The sequence below is a fragment of the Bos indicus x Bos taurus genome, chromosome 16 (genome assembly GCF_003369695.1).
Source record: "Bos indicus x Bos taurus breed Angus x Brahman F1 hybrid chromosome 16, Bos_hybrid_MaternalHap_v2.0, whole genome shotgun sequence".
NCBI lineage: Eukaryota > Metazoa > Chordata > Mammalia > Artiodactyla > Bovidae > Bos > Bos indicus x Bos taurus.
The window spans coordinates 23537929-23549674 of NC_040091.1; the positions used below are offsets into that span (position 1 = coordinate 23537929).

The 11746-nt window shown below is 49.9% G+C and overlaps 1 pseudogene; it reads left to right on the plus strand.

Moving 5' to 3' along the window:
- The first annotated feature begins 10450 nt into the window (after positions 1 to 10450).
- LOC113907056 lies at positions 10451 to 11249 on the plus strand (annotated as a pseudogene).
- The last annotated feature ends 497 nt before the right edge of the window (positions 11250 to 11746 follow it).

An 11746-nucleotide genomic window follows, 5' to 3' on the forward strand; every position in this document is an offset into this window, starting at 1 on the left:
ATATTAAAAAAACACCTCGAGGTGCTTACCCTCCCATCATACTCTGGATTCTTGAGATGCTGTGCTTGCTGAGTTGCCACTTTGCCATGGCCAAGGCACAGAGTGGGGACAAGGGCCTGGACAGCAGAAAGGATCTGTGACCCCAAGTCAGTGCGGTTGAATTTATTTTGCCATACTCGCTTGGCAGGATTTCTGCAGCCACAGCTACTATTCTCATTGACTGGTAACTGTGCGTCCATGGAGCCAGCCCTCCCTTGTTTGTCCCTGGGTCCCCGGGCCACGTGCCAGAGCCCCAAGGGTAGCAGGAAGCCACCCTGTAGGACAGGAACAGCGCTGGCATCCTCCAACCCTGTGGCCCTGGGCAAGCTCCTCAGCTCAGCTCTCCCTGTGTCCTGACCTGTGGGAGGGAAGGAAAAGAAGGCCTGAGAGATGGAGGAAGTGTGGGGGGGAGACTACAACGGAGGAAACCCGGCAGCGTGGAGGGGTGGGGAAGCAGAGACAGCCTGCCGCCACATTCGCCCTTAGTATTTTTCTCTATTGCCCTGAAACATATCCTTTATCTGCTCTGAGTGGCTTCCAGGGTCCTCCAGATCACATGAGAGCCCCAACTTTCCCTTTGCTGGAAAACAACCCAGGCTGCAGGAGAGCTGGGCTGGGCTGGGGGTGTGAGTGCCGGAGCGGTAGGAGGGACAGGATCACCGGCTGCAGAGGACGGACAAGGACAGGAAAGGAGCAGTTTACAGCTTCTAGCCTCTTCCAGCCATGAGGAAGGACTCTGAACTTTCACCCTGAATGTTTTTTTTTTTCAGTTTGGTTTGCCAGTGGCCTTGTTTCCAAACACCTAGACTGGCCTCATCTGTAACATGGGGATCCAGAAGTCCTGACAATCCCCCGGGGCACAGAGTGTTCAGAAGACAAACAGGCAGCCTGAACGTCAGTGGGAAAGCTCTGGAGGGTGCGGGACGGTTGGACACTCTTCCCTCCCTCCATATAGCTGCGGGGGAACTACTGGCTAGGTATTATAAAGTGTGAGGACCTGGGAGGCAAATACACACTTTCGTTAAATCACCCAAGAAGTCTCTTTGCTTTTATGTTCATGCATTTGTTCAAAACATATTTTTGATTGAAATACACCTGATATATTGTATAAATTTATGGCGTACACTATGTTGGTGTGATACATTTATATACTGGACCATGATTGCCCTTGTAGCCATAGTTAGCATCTCTGTCACCTGTCACATAATTATCTTTGTGTGTGTGTGTGTGTGTGGTGGGAACAATTAAGACCTAGTCTCTAAGTTGGATCATTACAGTACAATATATATATATATTTTTAACAGTACAATGATGTTGTCTATATTCACTAGAGTGTGCATTAGATCTCCAGGACTTAGTTATCTACTAGTTGCAAGTCTGTGCCCCTAAACAGGCGGCGCTAGTGGTAAAGAATCCTCCTGCCAATGCAGGAGACACAGGAGATGCAGGTTCAATCCCTGGGTCGGGAAGATCCCCTGGAAAACGAAATGGCAACCCACTCCAGTATTCTTGCCTGGAAAAATCTCATGGATTTTTTTCTTTCCTTCCCACAGGGCTACAGTCCATGTGGTCACAAAGAGTTGGACATGACTGTGCCACTAAGCACATATGCCCTTAAACAACATTGTTCCCATTCTTTTGCTCCCATGCCCTGGAAATCACCATTTTGCTTTCTGTTTTTACAAGGCTAGCTTTTTTTTTTTTAGATTCCACATATAAGTGAGATCACACAGTATCTGTTTTTCTCTGTCTGACTTAGTTCACTCAGCATGATATTCTCAATGTCCATCGTGTTGTCACAAATAGCAGGATTTCCTTCTTTCTCATGGCTGAATGAGTAGTCCATTGTATGTGGATATCACATCTTCTTTACTACAAATACATTTCAAGTGCTTGCTGTGTTCTGTGTTGACTGAAAAAAGAAAATACATGAGACCTGTGAGTTAAGTTTTATTTGGAGCAGAATGAGGACTCTAACCCAGGAGATGGCCTCTCAGATAGCTCTGGGAACTGCTCCAAAGAGATGGGGGAGGTCAGAATATATGTGATTTTGATGAAGGAAGATGCAGGCAAGCTCACATTTTGGCAGGTTGCTGCTAGTCACCTGGAGCAGATGTCTTTTGTGCTTTTCTAGATGGGACAAGATGCAAGAATTTGGGTTCATAAAATCTTCTCCTTAGTATACCTAATTATCTGAGGGTCTGTTCTGCCCATTTTTCCAAGAGCACAGCATGCTTCATTCCTGATCTCCACCCTGAACTCCTTTCAGGGGGAGTGTTGAAGGTCAGCGACTACAGGGGCTGGTGACTTCATCCTTGCAGAAGCAGATGGTGAGTGCCAGTTTCTAGTCAGCAGCCGGCACCATGCTAGGTGGTGGGACTGCTCCACTGGAGGCATCGGGACGAGGGGTTCTGCTCTGTACCCCGGTGGCAGATGGGCCGTTGCAGATTCATGGGCAGGGTGGTTATTGGGGCCGCCTTGGGATCAATCCCCAAGGAGAAGGGGGCATGCACCTTTAGCTGAAGCTGCTCTCAGGGGCTGAGGCAATCCTGAAAGGGCTCTTCACTGAAAAGCTGTCTGCATGCAGTGCTCCCAGCAGACACACGTGGGTGGTACATTGCTGTGTCTACACCCTCTGACCCCGCCCCACTACCCACGTTGTAGAGTTATTCAAAGGAGTTGTCCTTGCCGTTGTTCAGGCACTCTTTGTACCCTACCAGGCTCCTCTGTCCATTGGATTCTCCAGAGGAGAATCCTGGAGTGGGTTGCCGTTTCCTTCTCCAGGGGATCTTCTCTACCCAGGGAATGTGCATCTCCTGCTTGGCAGGCAGATTCTGTTTTTAAAAAAATAATTAATTTTAATTGGAGGATAATTACTTTACAATGGTGTGATGATTTTTGCCATACATAGACATGAATCAGCCATGGTTACACATGTGTCCCTCCCATCCTCAACCCTCACCCCCCACCTCCCTTCCACCTCCCACCCAACCCTATCCCTCTGGGTTGTCCCAGAGCAGCAGCTTTGGGTGCCCTGTTTCACCCATCAAATTCACACTGGTCATCTATTTTACATATGGCAATACACCTGTTTCAGTGCTGTTCTCTGAAATCATCCCACCCTCACCTTGGCAGGCAGATTCTTTACCACTGAGCCACCAGAGAAGGCCATCAGGAGGAGAGAGTGAGTTAATTCTCACCACAGTGAAACGCATAGAAAGAGCTCAATATTATGTCATTGAGGTGTTCCTATTTCTAGAATAAACAAAGGAAAGTTTGGCCCTGAGGGAACTTGCAGTCGATCGAAGGGTTTCAGACAATCCCATGTGATAAGCGTGTGCATGTGGGGACCCAGGGACTCAAAAGGAGGGCCCCTCCACCCATCTTGAGAAGGCTTTCCAAAAGGCAGTGGTGATAGAGCTGGGGCCTGCAGGTCGAGCACAGCTGCCCAGGCAGAGGAGGAAGGAAGGGCTTCAGGCGATGGGAGGCCCCGTGCAAAGGCCCAGAGGTGAGTGCCCTGGGGTGGCTGGAGACGGGCCACTGGCAGGGCGCAGGGAGTGGGTAAAGGCCCCCATCTGAGTCACTGACTCTGGCAATTGAAGGCCTTTGCCAAGGATGTGCCTTCTGCTATGAGTGCAACCATTGCCCTTCACTCTCCTGATGGGTGGGGCTGGAACCTGGTCTCGCAGACACCCTAGGCCTTAGAGCCGGGGAGGCCAGTGGGCAGGAAGCGGGTGAGGGAGCCGGCCCCACCTGAGAGCTGCACTGAGCCCCTTCCTGTGACCTGAGGATTCATGGGCACCTGGAAGGGGTTGTCCTGCTTGGCTGGCAATTGTCCGTCCTCTGCTAACACAGGAGGGAGGGAGAAGGGACCTGGGTTTTCCCTTTCGCCTGCTGTCAACCTCAGGAAGCAATCTGAGCATGGCACAGGGAGTCAGGAAAGCAATCGCCTGCTTGGCCTTGAACCAGTCACATCACTTTCTGGAAACTGGGCATCCTTTTCTGTAAAATTATAAGTTTGAAATGGATGGTCCCTCCTTGCACTGGTATCTGAGTCAGAGGAATTTTCTCAGAGCCTGCTTCTTACAAAACCACGGGCACTGTCGTTTGATCCTTATTTAGCTGTTATTTCTTCAAGGGGGTCGTTTCCTATTCTGCCTTCCTCTTGAGCTCTTAAGAAGCTCTCAAGGCCACTGACAATCAGAGGCCTGCCGCCTGCTTTCAAACAGCCCCCCATGGAGGAAACAGAAACAATGGGAATTGCTTCTCCAGCAGCCCAGGTCCCCTGCTAATGAGAGATGTCCAAGTTGTTTATCTGGAACTACGGCTGTTCTCCCCAACCCCACCACACCCTCTGCCCCCTCTCCCTCTAGGCTGAGGTTCCCCATGGCCAGGACTGCCAGGATTGGTCAGGATTGGCCAAGAGAGGCCACCTTCTGGCCTTCGCCCCTTTCCATCAGCCACCTCCCAGCCCTGCACTGGGAGTTATCTTATCTTTCCTAAGGTTCAGCTCAAGGCCTCCTCCTCCATGCAGGCTTCCCTGAGCTCTGCTGAATGAATTGGTTCTTCAGGACACAGCAGCAAATCTTCACCCCATTTTTTTATGCTCTCTGTTAGAGTTAGCTGTTAACACAGGTGATCCCACAGCCTTATGCTTGCATATAAATGGCAACCCACTCCAGCATTCTTGCCTGGAGAATCCCATGGACAGAGGAGCCTGGCGGGCTACAATCCATGGGGTCGCAAGAGTCGGACACAACTTAGCCACTTAAGAGAGAGAGAGAGGGGCTCCTAAGTGGAGCTGCTAACACAGGAGACATAAAAGATGCAGGTTCGATCCCTGGGTTGGGAAGATCCCCTAGAGAAGGGAATGGCAACCCACTCCAGTATTCTTGCCTGGAGAATCCCATGGACAGAGGAGCTTGGTGGGCTACAGTCCATGGAGTAGCAGAGTTGGACACGGCTGAAGTGACTTAGTACACACATACAAACGTGCTGGATGAATGTTACTGGTGGGAAAGGCAGGGACAGAAACAGCACAGAGCTCTGTGGGAAGCCTGGTAGTGCATCTGGGACAAAACTCGTCCCTCTTTACTGGTTTCTGGCCAATACAGAACAAGAATCTGTGCTGAGTGCACGGTCTCCAGACACCTCCGTGGGATAGCCCTGCTCAGGAACAAGGAGGTAGACGACCATGAAGTTATCCTTGTGTAACTCCTGATAGCTCTAGAAGAATCATCGAGACGAACCTGCTGCTGCCCTCAGCTGCCCGTCACCCTGAGCGTGTGGACTCTGCATGAGTGGCGGGGAGGGTGAGACCCTGAGTTTCAGTTCAGGGCTCTGGTCACGGCCCTGCCCTAGCTATGACCTGGAAGGGAGTGGAGTTTGCTCAATGCGCTGCCCGGCCTGACTCACGAGCAGCAGGACGCCCAGAGGGAGGTGGGGGTGCGATAGGAGTGGATGAATTCAGGGAGGTGAGGGCTGGGGGCCGTGGAGCTGGCGATGGAGACATCCTGCAGGGTTCTTAGTGACAGAAGGCAGGGCTGCTGGCTTTGAACAGGTGAGGGTGGGACCTGACTTCTGTGATAAAGTCCCTATGAGGAGGGACTGTCATCAGCCCATTTCACAGATGAAAATACCAAAGCAGAGATGGTGACAGACTTGCCTGATCTCTCTCCCTCCCCCACTGCCATCAGAGGATGTCACCTCCATCCCAGAGCCCTGCTCCGGGCCATCCCAAAAGGCATTTGCTTCACTCTCAGCTGCTCCCTCTTTAGGGGGTCTCCCTTCCCGCACTTGAGTCAAGCTCCATGAGAACTGGGGCTGTTTGCTTCCCGGCTGCATCCTCAGTGCCTTGAAGATGCCTGGTGCACAGGAGGAGTTCAATGAGGCTTTGCTGATGAGGGGACAAGGAGAGAGGGAGTGCAGACAGCCTGGAGAGGGGGTGCTGGAGCATCTGATCCTGAGTTCTCACCAAGGCTCAGTAGTCAAGATTCCCATGGGAATTCCTGGGACTCTAAGCCAGCCTGAGGTCAGGTGTGTGGGCGTCTGCCTGGGACTTCTCCCCATGCCGCCAAGGCATTGCGCCTTAGAGAGTCAGAGAAGGGCGCTTGGCTGTCTGCTGTCATTCATTGATCAGTTTCTTCCGTCTTTCACGTATTCAGTCACTCAGCTGTCCACTAAGCATTACCTTCACACCTACTCTGGGCCGGACACTGAAATAGGAGAGCCTGCAAGTAACCAAGTTCGAGTGTCTGCCCCTTGCATCCTTGGGGGGACAGACCAAAGGGAAAAACAAATGAGTGTACAACTGCTACGAGAGAAGGAAGTGAGGGACCTTGAGAGGGTGGGCAGCCAGGCCTGTAGGAGGGCAGGGCAGCCTTGGGGCAGGGGTCCCCGCCAGGGAGAAAGCTTTGCAAAGCTGAAAGAAGCAGGGCAGCCTGCAGGAGGTAGGGGACTCAGAGAAAGGGAAGCCAGTGTGACTGGAGCACCCAGAAAGGGAGAGCGTGGGAGGGGAGTTCTGGGGAGAGATGACAGGCAGGCAGCCAAGGGCCCCCTGGGCCTCAGCAGAGAGGGTGAGTGGAGGGGCTGGTCCTCAGAGGGGGTGGGGGGCGGTGGTGAGATCCATGGTTTGGAAAGACCCCCCCCTCAAGCCCCCACTTAGCTACCATGGGGACTGACTGGGCCTGGGTGGACCCTGCCCTGATGGGGCTTCTGGGTTGTTCTGCAGACAGAGCCTGTGATCAGGGTCCTGGAAGGACAGTGCTCACCAGAGTCCCATTTTCTTTTTTTTAATTTTTTTCTTTTGTGTGTATGTGTTTAATTAATTGCTTTACAATGTGTTACTTTCTGCTGCACAGCAAAGTGAATCAGCTGTATGTGTCCATACATCCTCTCTCTCGGTCTTCCCCGGTCCCCGTCCCCCCAGGTCCTCACAGAGCACCAAGCTAAGCTCCCTGTGCTGTGCAGCAGCTTCCCACTAGCTATCTATTATTTTTTTTAATGAATTGTTTCTTATTCTTTTACTTATTTTATTTGTAATTGGAGGATGATTGCTCTACAATATCGTGTTAGTTTCTACCACACCTCAGCCTGAGTCAGCCATCGGTGGACCTCTGTCCTCTCTCTCTTGAACCTCCTTCCCACCTCCCACCCCATCCCACCCCTCTAGGTCGTCCCAGAGCACCAGGTTTGAGCTCCCTTCCTCACACTGCAAATTCCCACTGGCTATCTACTTTACATATGGTAATGTATGTTTCAAGGTTGCTCTTTCAAGTCATTTGTCCCTCCCTCTCCTTTCCCCATTGTATCCACAAGTCTCTACCTGGCTTCATCTCTATTGCTGCGCAAGGCAGTGTCTTTACGTCAATGCCACTCTCCCAATTCATCCCACACTCCTCTTCCGGCTCTGTGTCACACGTTCATTCTCTACATCTTCGTCTTTATTCCTGCCCTGCAAATAGATTCATCAGTACCCTTTTTCTAGATTTGATAAGTGCATTTTTAGAAAACAGAAGTGGCAGGACTTGCCAGGGTGGATGGAGAGGAGAGGAATTGAAAAATTCTCTGGCTTCTGGCCCCAACAACAGGGGAAGTACCATCTAGGGGGAAAGAAACAGAAGAATGGCAAAAGTCTTTTGAGCTCAAGGCCGAAAGGGCCGTTTGTTTGTTTAATTTGTACAATGCCTATGTGCTGGGCCAGAAATACAATATACACAAACCAGCCCTAGGTTTTTCTGCTGCAGCCACAGTATTTCCTGCACTGCTGTGGTCTTTTTTTTACCTTGGAGCCTGGGCAGTCACATGACTGGCCCAGTCCCTGCCCTTGGCCTCCCAAAGGGAGACAGGGACTCAGTGTACACTCTTCCTGCTGGTCTCTGCTGGCACCGGGTTTGCTTAAGGCACATTCCAGGCCTGGGGGTGGGAGGGAGGGCAGGGAGGGTTGTTTGTGTGCATGCATGTGAGGAGGGCCGTGTGGAGGGAAGGAACACATGCAACTCAGTAAAGTCCAGGCCCTGCTGGGTGCTTAATATCACTGTGTTACTTAATAATCTTATAACCAAGCACAACATTATGGGCCTCCCCAGGACACGTCTTCCCGCTTATCCTCGGCTTTAGCTCCTCTCTGAAGAGAACAGTATTTGATGCACATTTCCCGACTTGTTTCTCAGATGCGAAAACCCCCACCAAATGGAAGATGCTAACTACATGAGGACCATGAGTACACAGCCCCAGGACTGATAATGTTAACTCCTGTGACTCCACCCTGTTCCCTCATCACCAGCCAATTGTGCAGGATCTGATCACATACCCTGTGATCCCTGCCCTCACCTGAGTTTTTTAAAAAATGCTTTGCAGAAACCCTTTGAGAAGCTTGGGGCGTTTTAGAGCATGAGCTACCCTTCTCCTTGCATGGCCCCACAATAAACCTTTCTCTGCTCCAAACTCGGACATTTTGGTGTGTTTGACCTCACTGTATGTCAGGGACATGAACTTGTGCTAATGATATAGATATTACTGTCTCCATTATTTAAACAAGGAAGTGGAGGCGGAAAGGCCTCAAGAGTGTGCAAAGTCCTACACGAGACTGCTTAATTCCCATAAATCCAAACCCCACCTTCTTGGTCACATGTTCTTTCCAGATGGAGACTGAACCAACCTTTCTGCCCTGTACCCTTTCTTCCCCACCCTCCCACATACCTTATGCTGGATATGCAAGTGGTCTTTACAGTCTACAGCCCCCTCCCCACCAGCACCTTCTCATTGGAGGGTATCTGGGTCGCCATGTTGGTTCTCCCCAAGCTCAGGTAGAAGCTCCTTTGTGTGGCTTCCAAAACAGCTGGCCCTCACGGAGAGGAGAGTGTGTGGACTCCCTGCTCCCTGGAGAAAGGTGTGTCCTGCTTTCTTCCCACCCCATTGCCTGTGTTATGCAATTAAGGGATGCTTCCCCTGGTGTTGTCTCAAGAGGAGGAGGGAGGGGAGAGCCAGCTGTTGGAAGTAGGGTTTGATGGGTCAGGATGGGAGGGCCTCAAGGGTCTAAGAGAGGATGTCCCTTGGGGAGCCTGCCATGTGGACTTTGGCACCAACAACTCCAGCAGCTGCTGAACCCAGCATAACTCTGTGTGCTGGACCCAGACGTACTGTGCATGAGTTCTTTTAAACCGTCAAGGATTTAAATTCTTGAAAGGGCTTTTGTTTTATTAACATTTATTGTCTTCTGAATATTTTAGTCACTGAAGATTTGAATGGAAGAAAAAAGGAAAATGAAAAACATTGGTAATTCCACGAGCCAAAGAAACTAGAGTGGGCTTTTGCCCGATCACTCTAGGTCAAGTCTTCAGCAGCATTGTGGGAAGTGATTGTGTGGCCTGCACTATAATCTATTATTATCACTTATTTAGGAGGTTTCCAACTATCTCTTTGAGAAAAATCTTTGCAAGGTATTTTCCAAATGATGTGACACTGTGGTGCACCACGCTGCATGAAAAACCGAAGACTAAGGGGACACATAACCGACTCCATTGTTTTCGCCTGGAGAATCCCAGGGACAGGAGAGCCTGGTGGGCTGCCGTCTGTGGGGTCGCACAGAGTCGGTCACGACTGAAGCGACTTAGCAGCAGCAGCAAAGGGACACATTTCCTTGGAGCTACTGTTTATGTGATGATGGAGGCATTTTTCAACCCCTGTAAAAAGGACGCATTGCTTGATAAATGATGCTGGGGCAATTTGCTATTTATATACATGTGTGCTCAGTCGTGTCCTACTCTTTGTGACCCCTTAGACTGTAGCTCACTAGGCTTTGTCCATGGAATTCTCCAGGCAGGAATATTGGAGTGGGTTGCCATTTCCTTCTCCAGGGGATCTTCCTGACCCAGGGATTGAAGCTGGGTCTCCTGCATTATAGGGAGATTCTTTACCACCTGAGCCACTCCACTTTTAGATTCTTTTCCAATGTGCTGCTGCTGCTGCTAAGTCGCTTCAGTCGTGTCTGACTCTGTGCGACCCCATAGATGGCAGCCCACCAGGCTTCCCTGTCCCTGGGATTCTCCAGGCAAGAACACTGGAGTGGGTTGCCATTTCCTTCTCCAATGTGTGAAAACAAAAAGTGAAAGTGAAGTCGTTCAGTAGCGTCTGACTCTTCGCGACCCCATGGACTGCAGCCTACCAGGCTCCTCCGTCCATGGGATTTTCTAGGCAAGAGTCATTACAAAACATTGGATAGAGTCCCCACAATGAGATATTACGTCAGACCCACCAATGGCTATAACCAAAAAGGTAGATAATAACAAATATTGTTGAAAACATGGAGAAATAGAAACCCTCATACATTTTTGGTGGGAATGCAAAATGGTACAGACACTATACAAAACAGTTTGGTGACTCCTTGGAATGTTACACGTGGAGTTGCCACATGACCCAGCAATTTCACTCACAAGTATATACCCTAAAAAAAGTGAAAACATATGTCCACACAAAACGTGTGGACTTCAGCATCACAGTTATCCAAAATGTAAATAAAACCCAAGTGAAGATTAAAGCAAAGAAAGATAATGTAGCAGGGTATTCTTTTGCCAGTATTTGAAAGAATACAGTTCTTTCACCCTGAAAGAACTGACAGTTATAAACTGACTGGTTTAGCCAGAGGTGGGGAACAGTTGGCTAAACTGAAGAGGAATTATGCCAAAGAACTACTGCTGGAACTGGCTTCACTGCAGACTTCCTTTGTTCCTTTGGATGAAGCTATTAAGATAATCAATAGGTGTGTAAATGCCATTGAACATGTCATCCCCCAGAATGAATATACCATTGCTTATATCATCAGAGAACTGGATGAGAGAGAGACAGAAGAGTTCTGCAGATTAAAGAAAATGCGCACACGTGGTAAGTCGCTTCAGTCGTGTCCAACTCTGTGCAACACTATGGACTATAGCCTGCCAGGCTCCTTTGTCCATGAGGATTCTCCAGGCAAGAATACTGGAGTGGGTTGCCATGCTCTCCTCTAGGGGATCTTCCTGACCCAGGGATTGAACCACTGTCTCTCACGTCTCCTGCATTGGCAGGTGGGTTATTTACCACTAGTGCAAAAATACAGAAGAAAAATATTCCTAAGGAAAAATCTGAGAAGGACTTGGAGCATTGAAGTGCGGCTGAGAGGTGAGAGAGAGAGAGAGAGAGAGAGAGAGAGAGAGATCAGTCACTCAGTCGTGTCCGACTCTTTGCGACCCCATGAATCGCAGCACGCCAGGCCTCCTTGTCCATCACCAACTCCCTGAGTTCACTCAGACTCACATCCATCGACTCAGTGATGCCATCCAGCCATCTCATCCTCTGTCGTCCCCTTCTCCTCCTGCCCCCAATCCCTCCCAGCATCAGAGTCTTTTCCAATGAGTCAACTCTTTGCATGAGGTGGCCAAAGTACTGGAGTTTCAGCTTTAGCATCATTCCTTCCAAAGAAATCCCAGGGCTGATCTCCTTCAGAATGGACTGGTTGGATCTCCTTGCAGTCCAAGGGACTCTCAAGAGTCTTCTCCAACACCACAGTTCAAAAGCATCAGTTCTTTGGTGCTCAGCCTTCTTCACAGTCCAACTCTCACATCCATACATGACCACTGGAAAAACCATAGCCTGACTAGATGGACCTTTGTTGGCAAAGTAATGTCTCTGCTTTTCAATATGCTATCTAGGTTGGTCATAACTTTTCTTCTAA